The sequence below is a fragment of the Chrysemys picta genome, chromosome 7, assembly GCF_011386835.1.
Source record: "Chrysemys picta bellii isolate R12L10 chromosome 7, ASM1138683v2, whole genome shotgun sequence".
In the NCBI taxonomy this organism is placed as follows: domain Eukaryota; kingdom Metazoa; phylum Chordata; order Testudines; family Emydidae; genus Chrysemys; species Chrysemys picta.
The window spans coordinates 96,762,161-96,774,739 of record NC_088797.1 but is presented as its reverse complement, the minus strand read 5'-3'; the positions used below and the strand labels follow the sequence as shown (position 1 = coordinate 96,774,739).

The 12,579-nt window shown below is 42.7% G+C and overlaps 1 protein-coding gene across 2 annotated transcripts in view; it reads left to right on the top strand.

The window, feature by feature from the left end:
* The first annotated feature begins 11,672 nt into the window (after positions 1 to 11,672).
* PLCE1 (phospholipase C epsilon 1) overlaps positions 11,673 to 12,579 on the top strand; it is a 329,780-nt gene continuing 328,873 nt past the window's right edge. The window contains exon 1 of one of the 2 annotated variants that reach the window (XM_065552073.1): positions 11,673 to 11,904. The gene's annotated coding sequence lies outside the window, so the exon portion shown is untranslated. The remainder of the gene's footprint in view (positions 11,905 to 12,579) is intronic. The other variant, XM_024107295.3, reaches the window with a different exon arrangement.

The window sequence follows — 12,579 nt, the reverse complement described above, 5'->3', positions numbered from 1 at the left end:
TGGCTCAGATCTTCAAAAATAATTCTGAGGATCTGGACCATAGGGTCTGATACTCCTAATTTAATCCTATTTAAATGAGAGAAACTCCACTGAAATCAAAATTAGTATAAACAAGAAGAAGAAGACTTTTTATCAATACATTAGAAGCAAGAGGAAGACCAAAGACAGGGTAGGCCCACTGCTTAGTGAACAGGGAGAAACAGTAACAGGAAACTTGGAAATGGCAGAGATGCTTAATGACTTCTTTGTTTCGGTCTTCACCGAGAAGTCTGAAGGAATGCCTAACATAGTGAATGCTAATGGGAAGGGGGTAGGTTTAGCAGATAAAATAAAAAAAGAACAAGTTAAAAATCACTTAGAAAAGTTAGATGCCTGCAAGTCACCAGGGCCTGATGAAATGCATCCTAGAATACTCAAGGAGCTAATAGAGGAGGTATCTGAGCCTCTAGCTATTGTCTTTGGAAAATCATGGGAGACGGGAGAGATTCCAGAAGACTGGAAAAGGGCAAATATAGTGCTTATCTATAAAAAGGGAAATAAAAACAACCCAGGAAACTACAGACCAGTTAGTTTAACTTCTGTGCCAGGGAAGATAATGGAGCAAGTAATTAAGGAAATCATCTGCAAACAATTGGAAGGTGGTAAGGTGATAGGGAACAGCCAGCATGGATTTGTGAAGAACAAATCATGTCAAACCAATCTGATAGCTTTCTTTGATAGGATAACGTGCCTTGTGGATAAGGGTGAAGCTGTGGATGTGGTATACCTAGACTTTAGTAAGGCATTTGATACAGTCTTGCATGATATTCTTATCGATAAACTAGGCAAATACAATTTAGATGGGGCTACTATAAGGTGGGTGCATAACTGGCTGGATAACCGTACTCAGAGAGTTGTTATTAATGGTTCCCAATCCTGCTGGAAAGGCATAACGAGTGGGTTACCGCAGGGGTCTGTTTTGGGACCGGCTCTGTTCAATATCTTCATCAACGACTTAGATATTGGCATAGAAAGTACGCTTATTAAGTTTGCGGATGATACCAAACTGGGAGGGATTGCAACTGCTTTGGAGGACAGGGTCATAATTCAAAATGATCTGGACAAATTGGAGAAATGGGCTGAGGTAAACAGGATGAAGTTTAACAAAGACAAATGCAAAGTGCTCCACTTAGGAAGGAAAAATCAGTTTCACACATACAGAATGGGAAGAGACTGTCTAGGAAGGAGTACGGCAGAAAGGGATCTAGGGGTTATAGTGGACCACAAGCTAAATATGAGTCAACAGTGTGATGCTGTTGCAAAAAAAGCAAACACGATTCTGGGATGTATTAACAGGTGTGTTGTGAGCAAGACACGAGAAGTCATTCTTCCGCTCTACTCTGCTCTGGTTAGGCCTCAGCTGGAGTATTGTGTCCAGTTCTGGGCACCGCATTTTAAAAAAGATGTGGAGAAATTGGAGCGGGTCCAGAGAAGAGCAACAAGAATGATTAAAGGTCTTGAGAACATGACCTATGAAGGAAGGCTGAAAGAATTGGGTTTGTTTAGTTTGGAAAAGAGAAGACTGAGAGGGGACAGGATAGCAGTTTTCAGGTATTTAAAAGGGTGTCATAAGGAGGAGGGAGAAAACTTATTCACCTTAGCCTCCAAGGATAGAACCAGAAGCCATGGGTTTAAACTGCAGCAAGGGAGGTCTAGGTTGGACATTAGGAAAAAGTTCCTAACTGTCAGGGTGGTTAAACACTGGAATAAATTGCCTAGGGAGGTTGTGGAATCTCCATCTCTGGAGATATGTAAGAGTAGGTTAGATAAATGTCTATCAGGGATGGTCTAGACAGTATTTGGTCCTGCCATGCGGGCAGGGGACTGGACTCGATGACCTCTCGAGGTCCCTTCCAGTCCTAGAATCTATGAATCTATGGATTAAAGTAATTAACATATTTACAATAAAATTATTATCCTTCTTAGAAATGTTCAATCTTAGTTAGAGTTGAAAACAAGAGTTCTCTTTACAAACTACTCAGGAAACTTCCTGATTGATTCTAAATATCAGAGATTTTACTGATGACTTGACTATATTAGGCTGCTGAGTGATTGTACAGGAGGCATATGACTGTTATAGCCAATAGAATACATTTCCTTGACCTGAAGAATAGCTTGGTGGAAGCTTGAAAGCTTGTCTATCTCACCAACAGAAGTTGGTCTCCTAAAAGATATTACCTCTCCCGCCTTGTCTCTAATAGACAGTAGATACATTTTGTGGTGGTCTTTTTGTCCAGAGATTAAACATTTTTCTGCATTATGATGTCAAAAGAGTATTATTATGTCTCCAAAGTTATTCACATAAGCCCAACAATATAGCAATCAGGCTGGATGGAATCAGACTCACCCTGGTGAAGTGACGTTATATAGTTGTTAACAAAGAGGTACTTACTGTTCTAACTCAGTTGTCTCCATAGACACATGGAGCGTTTGTAAGACAGCAGCTTTGGTTAGGACCTTTTATATGCTAGAGTCAAAGTCAGAAAAACTCAGACATACTCCAAAATACCAGAACAGCTCTTGATATCTGCACCTTTGGGTTTTCTACTTACTTATTGTTACTATAGGGTATTGATTTAAATCAGTGTTTCTCAACTTTTTTGTCCTGATGACCCCCTTTGGACTTAAAAAAATGTGACTTTGAAGACTTGAAAAGACCCCCTACCTTAAATATTATTAAGTAAATTATGACGAAAACACAGGGCCAGCATTAGTGGGTGGCAAGCAGGGCAATTATCTGGGGCCCCACACCACAGGGGACCTTGCAAAGCTAAGTTACATGCTTGAGCCTGGGGTGGCAGCGCTCGGGCTGAAGCATATAACTTAACTTTGCGGGGTCCTCTGTGGCATAGGGTGCCGGGCAGTTGCCCTGCTTGCCACCCCCTAATGCTGGCCCTGCACTTGTGACTCCCTAAACTTGTCCTGTGACACCTCCCAGGGGTCGTGAATCCGAGGTTGAGAAACAGTGATTTAAACTTCCTTTTAGCAGCTCAAACTATTAGAAACCATTTGATTTGAAATGAATACTTTCAATAAAGCAACAGCCTTCAACCTGAGACTGTGGATTTTCCTAGCGAACTCTTATAATGGGCAAGAATGTATCCTCCCTGATACAGAGGACCTGTCAATTGTGTATGGAAAGGGGATTGCTCAGCAGGACTTGGTGAGCTATTCCATGTGTGTAGAATCTGTGCTGCAGTAGGAAAGACGACTGGGCAGGATAAGAGGTGGAGTGGATTGGGGGCAATTAACTTTGTACCTTGTGTGGCCTTATATACCTTCCCTAGCAAAGATCATTCATCCCCAAGCTCTTATTACCTTTTCCACGTGACCCCACTGTGGATTTTGGAAGTCACTGGAAACAATGGGAGTCTCAGCTAGCATGGCTCCAGTGGAACAGTGCTTCCAAGGAACTAGGTAGGGTGTACCTTCTTGAAGATCCCCAGGGCTTTGCTGGACTTGTCAACAGACCCCATATTTTTTCTCTTGGGAAGAGGGCAACCCCCACCTCCCTGGTAGGATGATATAGGTAGAACTTCCACAAGAAGATCCTTACTGAAATTTCCTTCCCAAAAGCTCTTTCCTATGGCTCTTAATGTGGAAGGAAGTGATCTGACCCAATATTAGTAAAAAGCAAGACTCTTTGAATAATAAATGTAGGTTTTTAAAATTCTAATATTGTGGTAGTGATACTATAGTTGAATTTGAGAGCATCTTTTCAGTCTAAATGTGTGTTCATGTGTTTCTAACTTATTTTATTTTATTTTTTTATTTCCGCGTGTGTGTGTGTGTGTGTGTGTGTGTGTGTGTTCTTAGCTCATGGGTGCATTTTGGAGGAAAACTGACATTTTAAAATTATATTAATATTAAAAATGTGTAATTAAAAATTAGATAGTTTGAAAATATTGTTATAAAATATAATTAAAGACAAAACTTTCATCTACACTGAATTCTGTAGATTTTAGACCAGAGAGGGATAGTATAGACCAAGGCCAGGTTTACACTACAGACCTATATTAGTATAATTATGTTGCACAGGCCTGCTCTACACTATGAGTTTAGGTCGACTTTAGCAGCGTTAAATCGAATTAAGCCTGGACACGTTCACACGACGAAGCCCTTTCTTTTGACTTAAAGGGCCCTTTAAACCGGTTTCTTTACACCACCTTCGATGAGGGGATTAGCGATAAAATCGGCCTTTGCGGGTCGGAATTGGGGTAGTGTGGATGGAATTCGACGTTATTGGCCTCCGGGAGCTATCCCACAGTGCTTCATTGTGACCGCTCTGGACAGCACTCTCAACTCAGATGCACTGACCAGGTAGACAGGAAAAGACCCGCGAACGTTTGAATTTCATTTCCTGTTTGCCCAGCGTGGAGAGCACAGGTAACCATGCAGAGCTCATCAGCACAGGTAACCGTGATGGAGTCCCAGGATCGCAAAAGAGCTCCAGCATGGACTGAACGGGAGGTACGGGATCTGCTCGCCATATGGGGAGATGAATCAGTGCTAGCTGAACTCTACAGCAGTAAAAGAAATGGCAAAGTATTAGAAAAGGTCTCCAAGGCCATGAAGGACAGAGGCCATAACAGGGACACACAGCAGTGCCGCGTGAAAATTAAGGAGCTACGGCAAGCCTACCACAAAGCCAGAGAAACAAACGGAAGGTCCGGGGCAGAGCCGCAAACTTGTCGCTTCTACGCGGAGCTGCATGCCACTCTAGGGGGTGCAGCCACCACTACTCCAACCGTGTGCTATGACTCCCTCACTGGAGAAACACACAGGGAAGAGGGTTTGGGGAACGAGGAAGATGAGGATGGAGGTAATGTAGGTAGCTCACAGCAGCAAGGAAGCGGAGAAACCGGTTTCCCCAACAGCCAGGATATGTTTGTCACCCTGGACCTGGAACCAGTAACCCCCGAACTCACCCAAGACCCTGAGGGCACACAGGGGACCTCTGGTGAGTGTACCTTTGTAAATATTACACATGGTTTAAAAGCAAGCGTGTTTAATGATTAATTTACCCTGGCAATTGTGGCCAGTACAGCTACTGTAAAAGTCTGTTAACATGTATGGGGATGGAGCGGAAATCCTCCAGGGACATCTCCAGAAAACTCTCCTTCATGTACTCCCAAAGCCTTTGCAAAAGGTTTCTGGGGAGGGCTGCCTTATCCCGTCCGCCATGGTAGGACACTTTACCACGCCAGGCCAGTAGCACGTAGTCTGGAATCATTGCATAACAAAGCATTGTAGCATATGGTCCCGGTGTTTGCTGGCATGCAGACAACATCCATTCCTTATCTCTCTTTGTTATCCTCAGGAGAGTGATATCATTCACAGTCACCTGGTTGAAATGGGGTGATTTTATTAAGGGGACATTCAGAGGTGCCCGTTCCTGCTCTTCTGAACAGAAATGTTCCCCGCTGTTAGCCACGCGGTGGGGGGAGGGGTGAAGTGATCATCCCAGAGAATTGGATGTGTGGGGGGGGAGGGAGTTTAGTTGGGTTTGTGCTGCATGTTAACCCGGAAACCACAGCCCCTCCTTTTACATTGAAAACCCATTTTAAATGGCCAACCCAATTCATCCTTGATATGGGAAATGAGGGCGCTGCTGTTTGAAACCATTCCCACATGTTAAGAAGGTTAAAAAAGCCAAAAGACTGTGGCTTACCATGGCTGCCTGCAAGCCGAAATCTGTTGCCTGGCACTGCGTGAGTGATCTCTCATACCAAACCGGCAGGCCCTCACTATAAGAGGAAAAATGCGACCTTGTAACGAAAGAGTGTACCCATTGTTCTCTAAAATGTGTCTTTTTTAACCACCTCTCCCTTCTCCTCCACCAGCTGCAAATGTTTCTCCTTCACAGAGGCTAGTGAACATTAGAAAGAGAAAACGGAGGACGCGGGACGATATGTTCACGGAGCTCCAGATGTCCTCCCACGCTGATAGAGCACAGCAGAATGCGTGGAGGCAGTCAATGTCAAACATGAGAAAAGCACAATATGAACGAGAGGAGAGGTGGCGGGCTGAATCGCGGGATGAACAGAGCAAGTTGCGGGCTGAAGATGATAGGTGGCGTCAGCTTGCAGACAGAAGGCAAGAGTTGATGCTCCGTCTGCTGGAGCATCAAACTGATATGCTCCAGCGTATGGTTGAGCTGCAGGAAAGGCAGCAGGAGCAGAGACCACCGCTACAGCCCTTGTGTAACCAACAGCCCTCCTCCCCAAGTTCCATAGCCTCCTCACCCAGACGCCCAAGAACACGGTGGGGGGGCCTCCGGCCACCCAGTCACTCCACCCCAGATGATTGCTCAAGCATCAGAAGGCTGGCCTTCAATAAGAGTTAAAGTTTTAAAATGCAGTGTGTCCTTTTCCTTCCCTCCTCCCCCACCCATCCCAGGCTACCTTGGCAATTATCCCCCCTAGTTGTGTGAGGAATTAATAAAGAATGCATGAATGTGAAATAACAATGACTTTATTGCCTCTGCAAGCGGTGCTCGAAGTGGGGAGGGGAGGGTGGGGTGGTTGGTTTACAGGGAAGTAGAGTGAACCGGGTGGGGGGGGCGGAGAGTTCATCAAGGAGAAACAAACAGAAGTTTCACACCGTAGCCTGGCCAGTCACAAAACTTGTTTTCAAAGCTTCTCTGATGCGCACCGCGCCCTGCTGTGCTCCTCTAACCGCCCTGGTGTCTGGCTGCGCGTAATCAGCGGCCAGGCGATTTGCCTCAACCTCCCACCCTGCCATAAATGTCTCCCCCTTACTTTCACAGATATTGTGGAGCGCACAGCAAGCAGCAATAACAATGGGGATATTCTTTTTGCTGAGGTCTGAGCGAGTCAGTAAGCTGCGCCAGTGCGCTTTTAAACGTCCAAATGCACATTCCACCACCATTCGGCACTTGCTTAGCCTGTAGTTGAACAGGTCCTGACTCCTGTCCAGGCTGCCTGTGTACGGCTTCATGAGCCATGGCATTAAGGGGTAGGCTGGGTCCCCAAGGATCACGATAGGCATTTCAACATCCCCAATGGTTACTTTCTGGTCCGGGAAGAAAGTCCCTTCCTCCAGCTTTCGAAACAGAGCAGAGTACCTGAAGACGCGAGCATCATGTACCTTTCCTGGCCATCCCACGTTGATGTTGGTGAAACATCCCTTGTGATCCACCAGGGCTTGCAGCAGCATTGAAAAGTACCCCTTGCGATTTATGTACTCGGGGGCTTGGTGCTCCGGTGCCAAGATAGGGATATGGGTTCCGTCTATGGCCCCTCCACAGTTTGGGAATCCCATTGCAGCAAAACCATCCACTATTGTCTGCACGTTGCCCAAAGTCACTACCCTTGATATCACCAGGTCTTTCATTGCCCTGGCAACTTGGATCACAGCAGCCCCCACAGTAGATTTGCCCACTCCAAATTGATTCCCGACTGACCGGTAGCTGTCTGGCGTTGCAAGCTTCCACAGGGCTATCGCCACTCGCTTTTCAACTGTGAGGGCTGCTCTCATCCTGGTATTCTGGCGCTTCAGGGCAGAGGAAAGCAAGTCACAAAGTTCCATGAAAGTGCCCTTACACATGCGAAAGTTTCGCAGCCACTGGGAATCGTCCCACACCTGCAGCACGATGCGGTCCCACCAGTCTGTGCTTGTTTCCCGTGCCCAGAATCGGCGTTCCACGGCATGAACCTGCCCCAGTAACACCATGATTTCCACATTGCTGGGGCCTGTGCCTTGTGAGAGGTCTATGTCCATGTCAATTTCCTCATCATGCTCTTCGTCGCGCTGCAATCGCCTCCTTGGCTGGTCCGGGTTTCGCCTTGGCATGTCCTGGATCTGCATATACTCCAGGACAATGCGCGTGGTGTTCATAGTGCTCATAATTGCCGGGAGTAAAACTTACCCAGTTCACCAGGTTGCTATGAGAATTAATTAGTGTTCATTCATCACTTCGCAGTTCATCTTGTACCTAGAACTCCAATTGGAAGATTGCATATGGTGCAAGCTAAAAGGGAAACTATCAACTTGAAACTGATATTTATCTCTGACAATGTACCCATTAAAGCTACAAATAACGCCTAAGGTATTAGCACAAATAAGCTTGGAGTTGATAATGTATTTTTTCTAAAATGCTAGCACTTACATGGTAAATTTGAGTTGATTTTCTCCTCTCTCTCTCATCAGGCCCACAGAAGCTATGAGCATTGTGTTGGCATTACTTTCAGCCTTGAATCCTAAAGGATCTCAAAAGGCCAAATAAGCAATAAAGGCCACCCTATCTAGTCCTCACATAAAAGGATGATGAGTGTGATGTGGAGGCTTAGAGAAGAAGAAATGGAAGAATTTTCCATCTTGTGAGGGATTCCATGGACCCACATGACAGAAAAGTCTTTCAAAAGACTGTGATCTATGAGTCCAATCCAGCAGAAGATAGTTTTCATAGCTGCAAAATGCTAGATTAGAAGCTGTCAGTCAGAAAGAACTCAGACATCCCCAAAATTATCCCCTCAAAAGTCAACATTTAGAATGCAACACTGAAAGGGATGGAGCCCCTGAAGCAGATGTATAATTGTGGAGTATCCCCTTCCCAATAACACACTAGTTTTTGATAATTTTCCCAAAACTTAGTTCAATGAAACCTTTTTTTGTAGCCCCATTGATAAGGGGCTAAATATGGAGCCAGACTTCCCAAATGTCAATTGTTCAGAGGAATTACTCTTGTTATACAATGTAGTAACGCCAGTGGACTATGCAGCCAAAGGTGAACTGTCCTGAAAAACTGAGTGATGCAGTGTGGAGGGCAAAGAGATCATCTGAATTAATTAGCCTCTAGTTGGCAGCTTTAGAACTTGCCACCAAAGCCCTGCTGGTTATATTTATGCAGAATGTTTTTCCTGGATAAATCTTCACAAGCTCTTGCAGGCAGATCAGAAGGTCATATATACTTCTGTTCATTTCCTAAGTTACTACAAGTGGCTTAAGTGAACCAGCAAAGTTTGTTTTTCTTGATCTGCCAATGACTTACATGCAGCTTTTTAACCAGGAAAATCATATGGAAAACATAATTAACCATGGGGTTACATGAAAACTCATTTTTTAGATATACCTATATATGCTATTCCTTTATATTCAAATTTTATTTTAGTCTGCAACACTTTTCAGGAATGTGATTTCTGGATTAACAAGCACATAAAAATAGCTTGGAGGAAGGAGTCTTAATGCAATAGTTCTGCAACTCCATGGAAAGAAATCATCAAGATGCTAAAAAATTGGAGGATGTGTCCCAATCCAGCAGTTGTACCCATCTAATCAATCTAGTATTTCTAATGTGCCTATCACCATGGTATCAGATATGGATGTTTCACAATGTTTGCAATTTTCTATCTATTTAGGTATTTCTATGGTCATAGTATCTGAGAACCTCCAATATTAATGAATTTATTCTCACAATACCCCTGTGAAAAAGAAGTGTTATCCCACATGTACAGATGAGGAATGGGGTTACAGAGAGATTAGTTCCCCAATTCAGTAAGGTACTTAAGAATGTGATTACCTTTGAAGGATGTGAGTAGTCCCATTGACTTCTCATGTGCTTAAAGTAAGGCACATGTGTAAGTAGCTTGCTGAATCAAGGATTAGATGATTTTCCCAATTTTTTCATTTTATGAAGGTTACAACCTTTTATTACTCTTCAGTACAATAAGCATACTCTTGCCAAGTTAATAAAAATCAAGTGCTAATATATTGTGAAGGAAAATGGCAGATACATTTTCCACTGGAATAATTTGATATATGTTTCCTGTATTTATTGAAACAATTGAAAATGCAGAGAGGCTCCATGAAAAGTTCATCTTTAAAGAGGCTTGTATTTGTATTTGTACTCCCACTGCATGATTTTTACTAAACAGTCTCTAGTCCTCTTCTACTGAAATTTGGTGCTTTACAAATTTAAATCTCACTATTTTATTTATTAAGTTTATATTTATATATACTGTTACAATATTTGTAAATTAAATATACTTGTGTACAAAATTAAACATAAACAGTGCTGAAACACAATACAAACATTTTCAATTCAAAATGTGAATTGGCTAAGGTGAAAGAACCAACAAAATTTCACCTATGGCAAAAAAGGACCATTAATATTAATACTATATAATATGGGTGAAATCCAAACCACATTGAAGGCCATAAGGATTTCACCCAATATGTGGTACATTTCAGTAGAGAATGATTAATATAAAGTATTTTGAATTAGTGTAACTGTTTTAATTTTAACTAAAACATAATTCAGATTAAACTAGACATAACAGTATAAAGTCAAAATCATATTAGGAAGGCTGAGGTGATCTGTTGTGGCTTGCATATTTTAGCGCTTTTCATTCTTTACTCTAATAACCCTGCAGTTTAAGCTTGTTGAAAGAACTAAGCTTAAAATAAGTAGCTAGTAAAGCCATGTAATGTTAAGTGAATATTACAAATATCTGGCTACAGTAGTAGTAAATAAAAAAAAAACTATGCTTTCAGAAAATATATATCTTCCCTAGGTTTTACTTTACTAGACAGCTATGTTTACTGGTTTTAAGTCTGTTATAACACATCTCACAGTAGACTTATTACACTTTGATTCCCAACTATGCTACACTCAGTATAGGTGCCCACACTATCATAGTGTCAGCATTTTATAAAAAGCGATTAAGGGTCCTGTGGCACCTTATAGACTAACAGACGTATTGGAACATAAGTTTTCGTGGGTGAATACCCACTTCATCAGATAGACTTGATCTGACGAAGTGGGTATTCACCCACGAAAGCTTATGCTCCAATACGTCTGTTAGTCTATAAGGTGCCACAGGACGGTTTGTTGCTTTTTACAGATCCAGACTAACATGGCTACCCCTCTGATACTTGTCACCATTTTATAATACTTGTCCTCTAAGCATGGTATAAAGAGATACAAAATATTTTCTGAAGTAAAGTAAGTGTTTAATATACAATAGTAAATACCTGACCCTCAAGTATTAGATACTTTCCCCTAAGAAAACAGTATGAATTCATTATATTAGAAGGGAATGAAATAAATTACATTTTTTACAATCCAAACACTGGGACAGTATCTCCACATACCAGTTATGAGAAAAGTCCCAAAATAAAATTGCACGTTGTCTACAGCCAACTTTTGTTTTTTTCAAAATTAGAATACTACTTTTAAAATTAAGTTCTAAAAAGATTGAGAATCTTTTCTCCTTGTTTGATGCTGCACACAAAGACCAGAAAGTCTTGCATGCAAAGATGCACAGCTGAATTAATTTAAATTGTATTTTTCCATAAAGTACTTGGAAACTGTACAATATTTCCCCCTTTCACAGACTTTAGTTAAGTCTTTCTTCCCATAGATAATGGTTGGCAGCAGTGCACAGTGCAGAGGTTGTGTGCTGCACTTCTGAACAAAGTCCTGAATTGAGCCATTGTTTTCACTGAGATAGCCTGCATTTTTCGCTGGACAGAGAGCAGGGTGTAAAAAAGGCACCTTGTGTGCAACTGTTGGCAAGGCTTGGAAGTGAATTAAAATCTCCACAAGGTCTGGGCAGTACAGCTCTGCTCGGTATTGAGCTCTTTGGAAGCACAGTTAGCTCAGACATTCCAATGCAGTGAGGCAGCAGGAGGGACACAACTCGACTCTACAGTCGAACGGGGAAAAAAGCCAACTCTTTCACAGAGATTAGTCTCTAGACTGAACTTTCATTCACAACGTGTGAGACACACAATGGCTCTGGACCAGCTTCTGCTCTACAAAGATTTGGAGAAGGCTCCGTTATCCAGTGATCTTGAGTCACTGGGTATTACCACTTAAACAGAATGAGTTGCCTGCCAGAGGTAAGCAAAACTAACAGGAAAGGCTGAAAACAAATCAACTGAAGATGCACTTCAACGGAGGTGGTGTAGGAAATTTTGGGGGAAAGTAACTCTCTCCTTTTGAGTTTGGTCTTTACCCAGGTCCTTTCCTCCTTCTAAGCTCCGGTGTTATTTGAGGTTTACAAACCAAATCAAATGTAAAAATAACAGTTGAATGTATTTGCGTGATTATCTTAGCTGAGCAGTTTGGAAATCCCAGGCCCCAAATAGTTTGCTGTCGTGTCCTTGACACCCTAAGCTCAATATCTTAATTGATTTCAGCAGCGAAGTTCTGAGCTTGAGCCATAATTCAAGAGCAGGCACCGGGTTAGTAGCTATAGAACACTGTCCCATTGCTTAAAAAGCAAATGCGTTACAGCTGGGAGGGAGTGGATGCAGAGGTGTTTCTAACAATGTAAACTCTCGCTCAGGGCACGTAGCACTACATACAATGGCGCAAACTCTTTGGATGGGGGTATGTATTTAATATTGCATGTAATAATTTTAACCTGGATGGAAAGGCAATGTACCTAACGCCTCATAGCGGTACATATAACTGGGGAGACGCTCAAGGGGAAGGGTCTGTGTGGAAGGTTCAACCCCATCTTGCCCTGTTGGTTCTGCAGGCGCCCCCCTCTTGTGCTTTTGGGTCGGTGC